The sequence below is a fragment of the Microcebus murinus genome, chromosome 20 (genome assembly GCF_040939455.1).
Source record: "Microcebus murinus isolate Inina chromosome 20, M.murinus_Inina_mat1.0, whole genome shotgun sequence".
Classification (NCBI taxonomy): domain Eukaryota; kingdom Metazoa; phylum Chordata; class Mammalia; order Primates; family Cheirogaleidae; genus Microcebus; species Microcebus murinus.
The window spans coordinates 538781-555404 of NC_134123.1; positions in this window are offsets into that span (position 1 = coordinate 538781).

Consider the following 16624-nt stretch of genomic DNA (forward strand, 5'->3'; position numbering starts at 1 on the left):
TGAGTGGACACAGCCAGATCCGCACTGCGCCCTGCCTGCCCGTCTCCCGTGGGTGAGTGGACACAGCCAGATCCGCACTGCGCCCTGCCTGCCCGTCTCCCGTGGGTGAGTGGACACAGCCAGATCCGCACTGCGCCCTGCCTTCCCGTCTCCCGTGGGTGAGTGGACACAGCCAGATCTGCACTGCGCCCAGCCTGCCCGTCTCCCGTGGGTGAGTGGACACAGCCAGATCCGCACTGCGCCCTGCCTGCCCGTCTCCCGTGGGTGAGTGGAGACAGCCAGATCCGCACTGCGTCTTGCCTGCCCGTCTTCCGTCAGTGAGTGGACACAGCCAGAACCGCACTGCGCCCTGCCTGCCCGTCTGCCGTGGGTGAGTGGACACAGCCAGATCCGCACTGCACCCTGTCTGACCGTCTGACGTGGGTGAGTGGACACAGCCAGATCCGCACTGCGCCCCGCCTGCCCGTCTGCCGTTGGCGAGTGGAAACAGCCAGATCCGCACTGCGCCCTGCCTGCCCGTCTCCCGTGTGTGAGTGGACACAGCCGGATCCGCACTGCGTGCTGCCTGCCCGTCTCCCGTGGGTGAGTGGACACAGCCAGATCCGCACTGCGCCCTGCCTGACCGTCTGCCGTGGGTGAGTGGACACAGCCAGATCCGCACCGCGCCCTGTCTGACCGCCTGCCGTGGGTGAGTGGACACAGCCAGATCCGTACTGTACCCTGCCTGCCCGTCTGCCGTGGGTCAGTGGACATAGCCAGATCCACACAGCACCGTCTCTGCCCATCTCCCGTGGGTGAGTGGACACAGCTGGATCCGCACTGCGCCCTGCCTGGCCGTCTCCCGTGGGTGAATGGACACAGCCAGATCCGCACTGCGCCTTGCCTGCCCGACTCACGTTGGTGAGTGGACACAGCGAGATCCGCACTGCGCCCTGCCTGCCCGTCTCCCGTGGGTGAGTGGACACAGCCAGATCCGCACTGCACCCTGCCTGACCGTCTGCCGTGGGTGAGTGGACACAGCCAGATCTGCACTGCGCCCTGCCTGCCCGTCTGCCGTGGGTCAGTGGACATAGCCATATCCACACAGCACACTCTCTGCCCGTCTCCCGTGGGTGAGTGGACACAGCCAGGTCCACACTGCGCCCTGCCTGCTCGTCTCCCCTGGGTGAGTGGACACAGCCAGATCCGCACTGCGCCCTGGCTGACCACATGCCGTGGGTGAGTGGACACAGCCAGATCCGCACTGCGCCCTGGCTGACCGCATGCTGTGGGTGCGTGGACACAGCCAGATCCGCACTGCACCCTGCCTGACCGCCTGCCGTGGGTGAGTGGACACAGCCAGATCCGCACTGCGCCCTGCCTGACCGTCTGCCGTGGGTGAGTGGACACAGCCAGATCCGCACTGCGCCCTGCCTGACCGCCTGCCGTGGGTGAGTGGACACAGCCAGATCCGCACTGCGCCCTGCCTGCCCGTCTCCCGTGGGCGAGTGGACACAGCCAGATCCGCACTGCGCCCTGCCTGCCCGTCTGCCGTGGGTGAGTGGACACAGCCAGATCCGCACTGCGCCCTGCCTGACCGTCTGCCGTGGGTGAGTGGACACAGCGAGATCCGCACTGCGCCCTGCCTGCCAGTCTCCCGTGGGTGAGTGGACACAGCCAGATCCACACTGCGCCCTGCCTTCCCGTCTCCCGTGGGTGAGTGGACACAGCCAGATCCGCACTGCGCCCAGCCTGCCCGTCTCCCGTGGGTGAGTGGACACAGCCAGATCCGCACTGCGCCCTGCCTGCCCGTCTCCCGTGGGTGAGTGGACACAGCCAGATCCGCACTGCGTCTTGCCTGCCCGCTTCCGTCAGTGAGTGGACACAGCCAGATCCGCACTGCGCCCTGCCTGCCCGTCTGCCGTGGGTGAGTGGACACAGCCAGATCCGCACTGCGCCCTGCCTGACCGTCTGCCGTGGGTGAGTGGACACAGCGAGATCCACACTGCGCCCTGCCTGCCCGTCTCCAGTGGGTGAGTGGACACAGCCAGATCCGCACTGCGCCCTGCCTGCCCGTCTCCCGTGGGTGAGTGGACATAGCCTGATCTGCACTGAGCCTTGCCTGCCCGTCTCCCGTGGGTGAGTGGACACAGCCAGATCCGCACTGCGCCCTGCCTGCCCGTCTCCCGTGGGTGAGTGGACACAGCCAGATCCGCACTGCGCCCTGCCTGCCCGTCTCCCGTGGGTGAGTGGACACAGCCATATCCGCACTGAGCCTTGCCTGCCCGTCTCACTTGGGTGAGTGGACACAGCCAGATCCGCACTGCGCCCTGCCTGCCCGTCTCCCGTGGTGAGTGGACACAGCCAGATCCGCACTGCACCCTGTCTGACCGTCTGACGTGGGTGAGTGGACAGAGCCAGATCCGCACTGCGCCCTGCCTGCCCGTCTGCCGTTGGCGAGTGGAAACAGCCATATCCGCACTGCGCCCTGCCTGCCCGTCTCCCGTGGGTGAGTGGACACAGCCGTATCCGCACTGCGTGCTGCCTGCCCGTCTCCCGTGGGTGAGTGGACACAGCCAGATCCGCACTGCGCCCTGCCTGACCGTCTGCCGTGGGTGAGTGGACACAGCCAGATCCGCACCGCGCCCTGTCTGACCGCCTGCCGTGGGTGAGTGGACACAGCCAGATCCGTACTGTACCCTGCCTGCCCGTCTGCCGTGGGTCAGTGGACATAGCCAGATCCACACAGCACCGTCTCTGCCCATCTCCCGTGGGTGAGTGGACACAGCTGGATCCGCACTGCGCCCTGCCTGGCCGTCTCCCGTGGGTGAGTGGACACAGCCAGATCCGCACTGCGCCTTGCCTGCCCGACTCACGTTGGTGAGTGGACACAGCCAGATCCGCACTGCGCCCTGCCTGCCCGTCTCCCGTGGGTGAGTGGACACAGCCAGATCCGCACTGCACCCTGCCTGACCGTCTGCCGTGGGTGAGTGGACACAGCCAGATCTGAACTGCGCCCTGCCTGCCCGTCTGCCGTGGGTCAGTGGACATAGCCATATCCACACAGCACACTCTCTGCCCGTCTCCCCTGGGTGAGTGGACACAGCCAGATCCGCACTGCGCTCTGCCTGAGCGCCTGCCGTGGGTGAGTGGACACAGCCAGATCCGCACTGCGCCCTGGCTGACCGCATGCTGTGGGTGCGTGGACACAGCCAGATCCGCACTGCACCCTGCATGACCGCCTGCCGTGGGTGAGTGGACACAGCCAGATCCGCACTGCGCCCTGCCTGCCCGTCTCCCGTGGGTGAGTGGACATAGCCAGATCTGCACTGAGCCTTGCCTGCCCGTCTCCCGTGGGTGAGTGGACACAGCCAGATCCGCACTGCGCCCTGCCTGCCCGTCTCCCGTGGGTGAGTGGACACAGCCAGATCCGCACTGCGCCCTACCTGCCCGTCTCCCGTGGGTGAGTGGACACAGCCATATCCGCACTGAGCCTTGCCTGCCCGTCTCACTTGGGTGAGTGGACACAGCCAGATCCGCACTGCGCCCTGCCTGCCCGTCTCCCGTGGTGAGTGGACACAGCCAGATCCGCACTGCACCCTGTCTGACCGTCTGACGTGGGTGAGTGGACACAGCCAGATCCGCACGGCGCCCCGCCTGCCCGTCTGCCGTTGGCGAGTGTAAACAGCCAGATCCGCACTGCGCCCTGCCTGCCCGTCTCCCGTGTGTGAGTGGACACAGCCGGATCCGCACTGCGTGCTGCCTGCCCGTCTCCCGTGGGTGAGTGGACACAGCCAGATCCGCACTGCGCCCTGCCTTACCGTCTGCCGTGGGTGAGTGGACACAGCCAGATCCGCACCGCGCCCTGTCTGACCGCCTGCCGTGGGTGAGTGGACACAGCCAGATCCGCACTGCGCCCTGCCTGCCCGTCTGCCGTGGGTCAGTGGACATAGCCATATCCACACAGTACACTCTCTGCCCGTCTCCCGTGGGTGAGTGGACACAGCCAGGTCCACACTGCGCCTTGCCTGCTCGTCTCCCCTGGGTGAGTGGACACAGCCAGATCCGCACTGCGCCCTGGCTGACCGCATGCCGTGGGTGAGTGGACACAGCCAGATCCGCACTGCGCCCTGGCTGACCGCATGCTGTGGGTGCGTGGACACAGCCAGATCCGCACTGCACCCTGCCTGACCGCCTGCCGTGGGTGAGTGGACACAGCCAGATCCGCACTGCGCCCTGCCTGACCGTCTGCCGTGGGTGAGTGGACACAGCCAGATCCGCACTGCGCCCTGCCTGACCGTCTGCCGTGGGTGAGTGGACACAGCGAGATCCACACTGCGCCCTGCCTGCCCGTCTCCAGTGGGTGAGTGGACACAGCCAGATCCGCACTGCGCCCTGCCTGCCCGTCTCCCGTGGGTGAGTGGACATAGCCTGATCTGCACTGAGCCTTGCCTGCCCGTCTCCCGTGGGTGAGTGGACACAGCCAGATCCGCACTGCGCCCTGCCTGCCCGTCTCCCGTGGGTGAGTGGACACAGCCAGATCCGCACTGCGCCCTGCCTGCCCGTCTCCCGTGGGTGAGTGGACACAGCCATATCCGCACTGAGCCTTGCCTGCCCGTCTCACTTGGGTGAGTGGACACAGCCAGATCCGCACTGCGCCCTGCCTGCCCGTCTCCCGTGGTGAGTGGACACAGCCAGATCCGCACTGCACCCTGTCTGACCGTCTGACGTGGGTGAGTGGACAGAGCCAGATCCGCACTGCGCCCTGCCTGCCCGTCTGCCGTTGGCGAGTGGAAACAGCCATATCCGCACTGCGCCCTGCCTGCCCGTCTCCCGTGGGTGAGTGGACACAGCCGTATCCGCACTGCGTGCTGCCTGCCCGTCTCCCGTGGGTGAGTGGACACAGCCAGATCCGCACTGCGCCCTGCCTGACCGTCTGCCGTGGGTGAGTGGACACAGCCAGATCCGCACCGCGCCCTGTCTGACCGCCTGCCGTGGGTGAGTGGACACAGCCAGATCCGTACTGTACCCTGCCTGCCCGTCTGCCGTGGGTCAGTGGACATAGCCAGATCCACACAGCACCGTCTCTGCCCATCTCCCGTGGGTGAGTGGACACAGCTGGATCCGCACTGCGCCCTGCCTGGCCGTCTCCCGTGGGTGAGTGGACACAGCCAGATCCGCACTGCGCCTTGCCTGCCCGACTCACGTTGGTGAGTGGACACAGCCAGATCCGCACTGCGCCCTGCCTGCCCGTCTCCCGTGGGTGAGTGGACACAGCCAGATCCGCACTGCACCCTGCCTGACCGTCTGCCGTGGGTGAGTGGACACAGCCAGATCTGAACTGCGCCCTGCCTGCCCGTCTGCCGTGGGTCAGTGGACATAGCCATATCCACACAGCACACTCTCTGCCCGTCTCCCCTGGGTGAGTGGACACAGCCAGATCCGCACTGCGCTCTGCCTGAGCGCCTGCCGTGGGTGAGTGGACACAGCCAGATCCGCACTGCGCCCTGGCTGACCGCATGCTGTGGGTGCGTGGACACAGCCAGATCCGCACTGCACCCTGCATGACCGCCTGCCGTGGGTGAGTGGACACAGCCAGATCCGCACTGCGCCCTGCCTGCCCGTCTCCCGTGGGTGAGTGGACATAGCCAGATCTGCACTGAGCCTTGCCTGCCCGTCTCCCGTGGGTGAGTGGACACAGCCAGATCCGCACTGCGCCCTGCCTGCCCGTCTCCCGTGGGTGAGTGGACACAGCCAGATCCGCACTGCGCCCTACCTGCCCGTCTCCCGTGGGTGAGTGGACACAGCCATATCCGCACTGAGCCTTGCCTGCCCGTCTCACTTGGGTGAGTGGACACAGCCAGATCCGCACTGCGCCCTGCCTGCCCGTCTCCCGTGGTGAGTGGACACAGCCAGATCCGCACTGCACCCTGTCTGACCGTCTGACGTGGGTGAGTGGACACAGCCAGATCCGCACGGCGCCCCGCCTGCCCGTCTGCCGTTGGCGAGTGTAAACAGCCAGATCCGCACTGCGCCCTGCCTGCCCGTCTCCCGTGTGTGAGTGGACACAGCCGGATCCGCACTGCGTGCTGCCTGCCCGTCTCCCGTGGGTGAGTGGACACAGCCAGATCCGCACTGCGCCCTGCCTTACCGTCTGCCGTGGGTGAGTGGACACAGCCAGATCCGCACCGCGCCCTGTCTGACCGCCTGCCGTGGGTGAGTGGACACAGCCAGATCCGCACTGCGCCCTGCCTGCCCGTCTGCCGTGGGTCAGTGGACATAGCCATATCCACACAGTACACTCTCTGCCCGTCTCCCGTGGGTGAGTGGACACAGCCAGGTCCACACTGCGCCTTGCCTGCTCGTCTCCCCTGGGTGAGTGGACACAGCCAGATCCGCACTGCGCCCTGGCTGACCGCATGCCGTGGGTGAGTGGACACAGCCAGATCCGCACTGCGCCCTGGCTGACCGCATGCTGTGGGTGCGTGGACACAGCCAGATCCGCACTGCACCCTGCCTGACCGCCTGCCGTGGGTGAGTGGACACAGCCAGATCCGCACTGCGCCCTGCCTGACCGTCTGCCGTGGGTGAGTGGACACAGCCAGATCCGCACTGCGCCCTGCCTGACGGCCTGCCGTGGGTGAGTGGACACAGCCAGATCCGCACTGCGCCCTGCCTGCCCGTCTCCCGTGGGCGAGTGGACACAGCCAGATCCGCACTGCGCCCTGCCTGCCCGTCTGCCGTGGGTGAGTGGACACAGCCAGATCCGCACTGCGCCCTGCCTGACCGTCTGCCGTGGGTGAGTGGACACAGCGAGATCCGCACTGCGCCCTGCCTGCCCGTCTCCCGTGGGTGAGTGGACACAGCCATATCCGCACTGAGCCTTGCCTGCCCGTCTCACTTGGGTGAGTGGACACAGCCAGATCCGCACTGCGCCCTGCCTGCCCGTCTCCCGTGGTGAGTGGACACAGCCAGATCCGCACTGCACCCTGTCTGACCGTCTGACGTGGGTGAGTGGACAGAGCCAGATCCGCACTGCGCCCTGCCTGCCCGTCTGCCGTTGGCGAGTGGAAACAGCCATATCCGCACTGCGCCCTGCCTGCCCGTCTCCCGTGGGTGAGTGGACACAGCCGTATCCGCACTGCGTGCTGCCTGCCCGTCTCCCGTGGGTGAGTGGACACAGCCAGATCCGCACTGCGCCCTGCCTGACCGTCTGCCGTGGGTGAGTGGACACAGCCAGATCCGCACCGCGCCCTGTCTGACCGCCTGCCGTGGGTGAGTGGACACAGCCAGATCCGTACTGTACCCTGCCTGCCCGTCTGCCGTGGGTCAGTGGACATAGCCAGATCCACACAGCACCGTCTCTGCCCATCTCCCGTGGGTGAGTGGACACAGCTGGATCCGCACTGCGCCCTGCCTGGCCGTCTCCCGTGGGTGAGTGGACACAGCCAGATCCGCACTGCGCCTTGCCTGCCCGACTCACGTTGGTGAGTGGACACAGCCAGATCCGCACTGCGCCCTGCCTGCCCGTCTCCCGTGGGTGAGTGGACACAGCCAGATCCGCACTGCACCCTGCCTGACCGTCTGCCGTGGGTGAGTGGACACAGCCAGATCTGAACTGCGCCCTGTCTGCCCGTCTGCCGTGGGTCAGTGGACATAGCCATATCCACACAGCACACTCTCTGCCCGTCTCCCCTGGGTGAGTGGACACAGCCAGATCCGCACTGCGCTCTGCCTGAGCGCCTGCCGTGGGTGAGTGGACACAGCCAGATCCGCACTGCGCCCTGGCTGACCGCATGCTGTGGGTGCGTGGACACAGCCAGATCCGCACTGCACCCTGCATGACCGCCTGCCGTGGGTGAGTGGACACAGCCAGATCCGCACTGCGCCCTGCCTGCCCGTCTCCCGTGGGTGAGTGGACATAGCCAGATCTGCACTGAGCCTTGCCTGCCCGTCTCCCGTGGGTGAGTGGACACAGCCAGATCCGCACTGCGCCCTGCCTGCCCGTCTCCCGTGGTTGAGTGGACACAGCCAGATCCGCACTGCGCCCTGCCTGCCCGTCTCCCGTGGGTGAGTGGACACAGCCATATCCGCACTGAGCCTTGCCTGCCCGTCTCACTTGGGTGAGTGGACACAGCCAGATCCGCACTGCGCCCTGCCTGCCCGTCTCCCGTGGTGAGTGGACACAGCCAGATCCGCACTGCACCCTGTCTGACCGTCTGACGTGGGTGAGTGGACACAGCCAGATCCGCACTGCGCCCCGCCTGCCCGTCTGCCGTTGGCGAGTGGAAATAGCCAGATCCGCACTGCGCCCTGCCTGACCGTCTCCCGTGTGTGAGTGGACACAGCCGGATCCGCACTGCGTGCTGCCTGCCCGTCTCCCGTGGGTGAGTGGACACAGCCAGATCCGCACTGCGCCCTGCCTGCCCGTCTCCCGTGGGTGAGTGGACACAGCCAGATCCGCACTGCGCCCTGCCTGCCCGTCTCGCGTGGGTGAGTGGACATAGCCAGATCTGCACTGAGCCTTGACTGCCCGTCTCCCGAGGGTGAGTGGACACAGCCAGATCTGCACTGCGCCCTGCCTGCCCGTCTCCCGTGGGTGAGTGGACACAGCCAGATCCGCACTGCGCCCTGCCTGCCCGTCTCCCGTGGGTGAGTGGACACAGCCGGATCCGCACTGCGTGCTGCCTGCCCGTCTCCCGTGGGTGAGTGGACACAGCCAGATCCGCATTGCGCCCTGCCTGACCGCCTGCCGTCGGTGAGTGGACACAGCCAGATCCGCATTGCGCCCTGCCTGACCGCCTGCCGTGGGTGAGTGGACACAGCCAGATCCGTACTGTACCCTGCCTGCCCGTCTGCCGTGGGTCAGTGGACATAGCCAGATCCACACCACACCGTCTCTGCCCATCTCCCGTGGGTGAGTGGACACAGCCGGATCCGCACTGCGCCCTGCCTGCCCGTCTCCCGTGGGTGAGTGGACACAGCCAGATCCGCACTGCGCCTTGCCTGCCCGACTCACGTTGGTGAGTGGACACAGCCATATCCGCACTGCGCCCTGCCTGCCCGTCTCCCGTGGGTGAGTGGACACAGCCAGATCCGCACTGCTCCCTGCCTGACCGTCTGCCGTGGGTGAGTGGACACAGCCAGATCTGCACTGCGCCCTGCCTTCCCGTCTGCCGTGGGTCAGTGGACATAGCCATATCCACACAGCACACTCTCTGCCCGTCTCCCGTGGGTGAGTGGACACAGCCAGGTCCACACTGCGCCTTGCCTGCCCGTCTCCCCTGGGTGAGTGGACACAGCCAGATCCGCACTGCGCTCTGCCTGAGCGCCTGCCGTGGGTGAGTGGACACAGCCAGATCCGCACTGCGCCCTGGCTGACCGCATGCTGTGGGTGCGTGGACACAGCCAGATCCGCACTGCACCCTGCCTGACCGCCTGCCGTGGGTGAGTGGACACAGCCAGATCCGCACTGCGCCCTGCCTGACCGTCTGCCTTGGGTGAGTGGACACAGCCAGATCCGCACTGCGCCCTGCCTGACCGCCTGCCGTGGGTGAGTGGACACAGCCAGATCCGCACTGCGCCCTGCCTGCCCGTCTCCCGTGGGCGAGTGGACACAGCCAGATCCGCACTGCGCCCTGCCTACCCGTCTCCCGTGGGTGAGTGGACACAGCCAGATCCGCACTGCGCCCAGCCTGCCCGTCTCCCGTGGGTGAGTGGACACAGCCAGATACGCACTGCGCCCTGCCTGCCCGTCTCCCGTGGGTGAGTGGACACAGCCAGATCCGCACTGCGTCTTTCCTGCCCGTCTTCCGTCAGTGAGTGGACACAGCCAGATCCGACTGCGCCCTGCCTGCCCGTCTCCCGTGGGTAAGTGGACACAGCCAGATCCGCACTGCGCCCTGCCTGCCCGTCTCTCGTGGGCGAGTGGACACAGCCAGATCCGCACTGCGCCCTGCCTGCCCGTCTGCCGTGGGCGAGTGGACATAGCCAGATCCGCACGGCGCCCTGCCTGACAGTCTGCCGTGGGTGAGTGGACACAGCCAGATCCGCACTGCGCTCTGCCTGAGCGCCTGCCGTGGGTGAGTGGACACAGCCAGATCCGCACTGCGCCCTGGCTGACCGCATGCTGTGGGTGCGTGGACACAGCCAGATCCGCACTGCGCTCTGCCTGACCGCCTGCCGTGGGTGAGTGGACACAGCCGGATCCGCACTGCGCCCTGCCTGGCCGTCTCCCGTGGGTGAGTGGACACAGCCAGATCCGCACTGTGCCTTGCCTGCCCGACTCACGTTGGTGAGTGGACACAGCCAGATCCGCACTGCGCCCTGCCTGCCCGTCTCCCGTGGGTGAGTGGACACAGCGAGATCCGCACTGCGCCCTGCCTGACCGTCTGCCGTGGGTGAGTGGACACAGCGAGATCCACACTGCGCCCTGCCTGCTCGTCTCCCGTGGGTGAGTGGACACAGCCAGATCCTCACTGCGCCCTGCCTGACCGTCTGCCGTGGGTGAGTGGACACAGCGAGATCCACACTGCGCCCTGCCTGCCCGTCTCCCGTGGGTGAGTGGACACAGCCAGATCCGCACTGCGCCCTGCCTGCCCGTCTCCCGTGGGTGAGTGGACATAGCCAGATCTGCACTGAGCCTTGCCTGCCCGTCTCCCGTGGGTGAGTGGACACAGCCAGATCCGCACTGCGCCCTGCCTACCCGTCTCCCGTGGGTGAGTGGACACAGCCAGATCCGCACTGCGCCCTGCCTTCCCGTCTCCCGTGGGTGAGTGGACACAGCCAGATCCGCACTGCGCCCAGCCTGCCCGTCTCCCGTGGGTGAGTGGACACAGCCAGATCCGCACTGCGCCCTGCCTGCCCGTCTCCCGTGGGTGAGTGGAGACAGCCAAATCCGCACTGCGTCTTGCCTGCCCGTCTTCCGTCAGTGAGTGGACACAGCCAGATCCGCACTGCGCCCTGCCTGCCCGTCTGCCGTGGGTGAGTGGACACAGCCAGATCCGCACTGCGCCCTGCCTGACCGTCTGCCGTGGGTGAGTGGACACAGCGAGATCCACACTGTGCCCTGCCTGCCCGTCTCCCGTGGGTGAGTGGACACAGCCAGATCCGCACTGCGCCCTGCCTGCCTGTCTCCCGTGGGTGAGTGGACATAGCCAGATCTGCACTGAGCCTTGCCTGCCCGTCTCCCGTGGGTGAGTGGACACAACCAGATCCGCACTGCGCCCTGCCTGCCCGTCTCCCGTGGGTGAGTGGACACAGCCAGATCCGCACTGCGCCCTGCCTGCCCGTCTCCCGTGGGTGAGTGGACACAGCCAGATCCGCACTGCGCCCTGCCTGCCCGTCTCCCGTGGGTGAGTGGACACAGCCATATCCGCACTGAGCCTTGCCTGCCCGTCTCACTTGGGTGAGTGGACACAGCCAGATCCGCACTGCGCCCTGCCTGCCCGTCTCCCGTGGTGAGTGGACACAGCCAGATCCGCACTGCACCCTGTCTGACCGTCTGACGTGGGTGAGTGGACACAGCCAGATCCGCACTGCGCCCCGCCTGCCCATCTGCCGTTGGCGAGTGGAAACAGCCAGATCCGCACTGCACCCTGCCTGCCCGTCTCCCGTGTGTGAGTGGACACAGCCGGATCCGCACTGCGTGCTGCCTGCCCGTCTCCCGTGGGTGAGTGGACACAGCCAGATCCGCACTGCGCCCTGCCTGACCGTCTGCCGTGGGTGAGTGGACACAGCCAGATCCGAACCGCGCCCTGTCTGACCGCCTGCCGTGGGTGAGTGCACACAGCCAGATCCGTACTGTACCCTGCCTGCCCGTCTGCCGTGGGTCAGTGGACATAGCCAGATCCACACAGCACCGTCTCTGCCCATCTCCCGTGGGTGAGTGGACACAGCTGGATCCGCACTGCGCCTTGCCTGGCCGTCTCCCGTGGGTGAATGGACACAGCCACATCCGCACTGCGCCTTGCCTGCCCGACTCACGTTGGTGAGTGGACACAGCCAGATCCGCACTGCGCCCTGCCTGCCCGTCTCCCGTGGGTGAGTGGACACAGCCAGATCCGCACTGCACCCTGCCTGACCGCCTGCCGTGGGTGAGTGGACACAGCCAGATCTGCACTGCGCCCTGCCTGCCCGTCTGCCGTGGGTCAGTGGACATAGCCATATCCACACAGCACACTCTCTGCCCGTCTCCCGTGGGTGAGTGGACACAGCCATGTCCACACTGCGCCTTGCCTGCTCGTCTCCCCTGGGTGAGTGGACACAGCCAGATCCGCACTGCGCTCTGCCTGAGCGCCTGCCGTGGGTGAGTGGACACAGCCAGATCCGCACTGCGCCCTGGCTGACCGCATGCTGTGGGTGCGTGGACACAGCCAGATCCGCACTGCACCCTGCCTGACCGCCTGCCGTGGGTGAGTGGACACAGCCAGATCCGCACTGCGCCCTGTCTGACCGTCTGCCGTGGGTGAGTGGACACAGCCAGATCCGCACTGCGCCCTGCCTGACCGCCTTCCGTGGGTGAGTGGACACAGCCAGATCCGCACTGCGCCCTGCCTGCCCGTCTCCCGTGGGCGAGTGGAAACAGCCAGATCCGCACTGCGCCCTGCCTGCCCGTCTGCCGTGGGTGAGTGGACACAGCCAGATCCGCACTGCGCCCTGCCTGACCGTCTGCCGTGGGTGAGTGGACACAGCGAGATCCGCACTGCGCCCTGCCTGCCAGTCTCCCGTGGGTGAGTGGACACAGCCAGATTCGCACTGCGCCCTGCCTTCCCGTCTCCCGTGGGTGAGTGGACACAGCCAGATCCGCACTGCTCCCAGCCTGCCCGTCTCCCGTGGGTGAGTGGACACAGCCAGATCCGCACTGCGCCCTGCCTGCCCGTCTCCCGTGGGTGAGTGGACACAGCCAGATCCGCACTGCGTCTTGCCTGCCCGTCTTCCGTCGGTGAGTGGACACAGCCAGATCCGCACTGCGCCCTGCCTGCCCGTGTCCCGTGGGCGAGTGGACACAGCCAGATCCGCACTGCGCCCTGCCTGCCCGTCTCCCGTGGGTGAGTGGACACAGCCAGATCCGCACTGCGCCCTGCTTGACCGCCTGCCGTGGGTGAGTGGACACAGCCAGATCCGCACTGCGCCCTGCCTGACCGCCTGCCGTGGGTGAGTGGACACAGCCAGATCCGCACTGCGCCCTGCCTGACCGTCTGCCGTGGGTGAGTGGATACAGCGAGATCCGCACTGCGCCCTGCCTGCCCGTCTCCCGTGGGTGAGTGGACACTGCCAGATCCGCACTGCGCCCTGCCTGCCCGTCTCCCGTGGGTGAGTGGACACAGCCAGATCCGCACTGCGTCTTGCCTGCCCGTCTTCCGTCAGTGAGTGGACACAGCCAGATCCGACTGCGCCCTGCCTGCCCGTCTCCCGTGGGTAAGTGGACACAGCCAGATCCGCACTGCGCCCTGCCTGCCCGTTTCCCGTGGGCGAGTGGACACAGCCAGATCCGCACTGCGCCCTGCCTGCCCGTCTGCCGTGGGCGAGTGGACATAGCCAGATCCGCACGGCGCCCTGCCTGACAGTCTGCCGTGGGTGAGTGGACACAGCCAGATCCGCACTGCGCTCTGCCTGAGCGCCTGCCGTGGGTGAGTGGACACAGCCAGATCCGCACTGCGCACTGGCTGACCGCATGCTGTGGGTGCGTGGACACAGCCAGATCCGCACTGCGCCCTGCCTGACCGCCTGCCGTGGGTGAGTGGACACAGCCGGATCCGCACTGCGCCCTGCCTGGCCGTCTCCCGTGGGTGAGTGGACACAGCCAGATCCGCACTGCGCCTTGCCTGCCCGACTCACGTTGGTGAGTGGACACAGCCAGATCCGCACTGCGCCCTGCCTGCCCGTCTCCCGTGGGTGAGTGGACACAGCGAGATCCGCACTGCGCCCTGCCTGCCCGTCTCCCGTGGGTGAGTGGACACAGCCAGATCCGCACTGCGCCCAGCCTGACCGTCTGCCGTGGGTGAGTGGACACAGCGAGATCCGCACTGCGCCCTGCCTGCCCGTCTCCCGTGGGTGAGTGGACACAGCCAGATCCGCACTGCGCCCTGCCTGCCCGTCTGCCGTGGGTGAGTGGACACAGCCAGATCCGCACTGCGCCCAGCCTGACCGTCTGCCGTGGGTGAGTGGACACAGCGAGATCCGAACTGCGCCCTGCCTGCCTGTCTCCCGTGGGTGAGTGGACACAGCCAGATTCGCACTGCGCCCTGCCTTCCCGTCTCCCGTGGGTGAGTGGACACAGCCAGATCCGCACTGCGCCCTGCCTGCCCGTCTCCCGTGGGTGAGTGGAGACAGCCAGATCCGCACTGCGTCTTGCCTGCCCGTCTTCCGTCAGTGATTGGACACAGCCAGATCCGCACTGCGCCCTGCCTGACCGTCTGCCGTGGGTGAGTGGACACAGCGAGATCCACACTGCGCCCTGCCTGCCCGTCTCCCGTGGGTGAGTGGACACAGCCAGATCCGTACTGCGCCCTGCCTGCCCGTCTCCCGTGGGTGAGTGGACATAGCCAGATCTGCACTGAGCCTTGCCTGCCCGTCTCCCGTGGGTGAGTGGACACAGCCAGATCCGCACTGCGCCCTGCCTGCCCGTCTCCCGTGGGTGAGTGGACACAGCCAGATCCGCACTGCGCCCTGCCTGCCCATCTCCCGTGGGTGAGTGAACACAGCCATATCCGCACTGAGCCTTGCCTGCCCGTCTCACTTGGGTGAGTGGACACAGCCAGATCCGCACTGCGCCCTGCCTGCCCGTCTCCCGTGGTGAGTGGACACAGCCAGATCCGCACTGCACCCTGTCTGACCGTCTGACGTGGGTGAGTGGACAGAGCCAGATCCGCACTGCGCCCTGCCTGCCCGTCTGCCGTTGGCGAGTGGAAACAGCCATATCCGCACTGCGCCCTGCCTGCCCATCTCCCGTGGGTGAGTGGACACAGCCGGATCCGCACTGCGTGCTGCCTGCCCGTCTCCCGTGGGTGAGTGGACACAGCCAGATCCGCACTGCGCCCTGCCTGACCGTCTGCCGTGGGTGAGTGGACACAGCCAGATCCGCACCGCGCCCTGTCTGACCGCCTGCCGTGTGTGAGTGGACACAGCCAGATCCGTACTGTACCCTGCCTGCCCGTCTGCCGTGGGTCAGTGGACATAGCCAGATCCACACAGCACCGTCTCTGCCCATCTCCCGTGGGTGAGTGGACACAGCTGGATCCGCACTGCGCCCTGCCTGGCCGTCTCCCGTGGGTGAGTGGACACAGCCAGATCCGCACTGCGCCTTGCCTGCCCGACTCACGTTGGTGAGTGGACACAGCCAGATCCGCACTGCGCCCTGCCTGCCCGTCTCCCGTGGGTGAGTGGACACAGCCAGATCCGCACTGCACCCTGCCTGCCCGTCTGCCGTGGGTGAGTGGACACAGCCATATCTGCACTGCGCCCTGCCTGCCCGTCTGCCGTGGGTCAGTGGACATAGCCACATCCACACAGCACACTCTCTGCCCATCTCCCGTGGGTGAGTGGACACAGCCAGGTCCACACTGCGCCTTGCCTGCCCGTCTCCCCTGGGTGAGTGGACACAGCCAGATCCGCTCTGCGCTCAGCCTGAGCGCCTGCCCTGGGTGAGTGGACACAGCCAGATCCGCACTGAGCCCTGGCTGACCGCATGCTGTGGGTGCGTGGACACAGCCAGATCCGCACTGCACCCTGCCTGACCGCCTGCCGTGGGTGAGTGGACATAGCCAGATCCGCACTGCGCCCTGCCTGACCGTCTGCCATGGGTGAGTGGACACAGCCAGATCCGCACTGCGCCCTGCCTGACCGCCTGCCGTGGGCGAGTGGACACAGCCAGATCCGCACTGCGCCCTGCCTGCCCGTCTCCCGTGGGCGAGTGGACACAGCCAGATCCGCACTGCGCCCTGCCTGCCCGTCTGCCGTGGGTGAGTGGACACAGCGAGATCCGCACTGCGCCCTGCCTGCCAGTCTCCCGTGGGTGAGTGGACACAGCCAGATCCGCACTGCGCCCTGCCTTCCCGTCTCCCGTGGGTGAGTGGACACAGCCAGATCCGCACTGCGCCCAGCCTGCCCGTCTCCCGTGGGTGAGTGGACACAGCCAGATCCGCACTGCGCCCTGCCTGCCCGTCTCCCGTGGGTGAGTGGACACAGCCAGATCCGCACTGCATCTTGCCTGCCCGTCTTCCGTCAGTGATTGGACACAGCCACATCCGCACTGCGCCCTGCCTGCCCGTCTGCCGTGGGTGAGTGGACACAGCCAGATCCGCACTGCGCCCTGCCTGACCGTCTGCCGTGGGTGAGTGGACACAGCGAGATCCACACTGCGCCCTGCCTGCCCGTCTCCCGTGGGTGAGTGGACACAGCCAGATCCGCACTGCGCCCTGCCTGCCCGTCTCCCGTGGGTGAGTGGACATAGCCAGATCTGCACTGAGCCTTGCCTGCCCGTCTCCCGTGGGTGAGTGGACACAGCCAGATCCGCACTGCGCCCTGCCTGACCGCCTGCCGTGGGTGAGTGGACACAGCCAGATCCGCACTGCGCCCTGCCTGCCCGTCTCCCGTGGGCGAGTGGACACAGCCAGATCCGCACTGCGCCCTGCCTGCCCGTCTG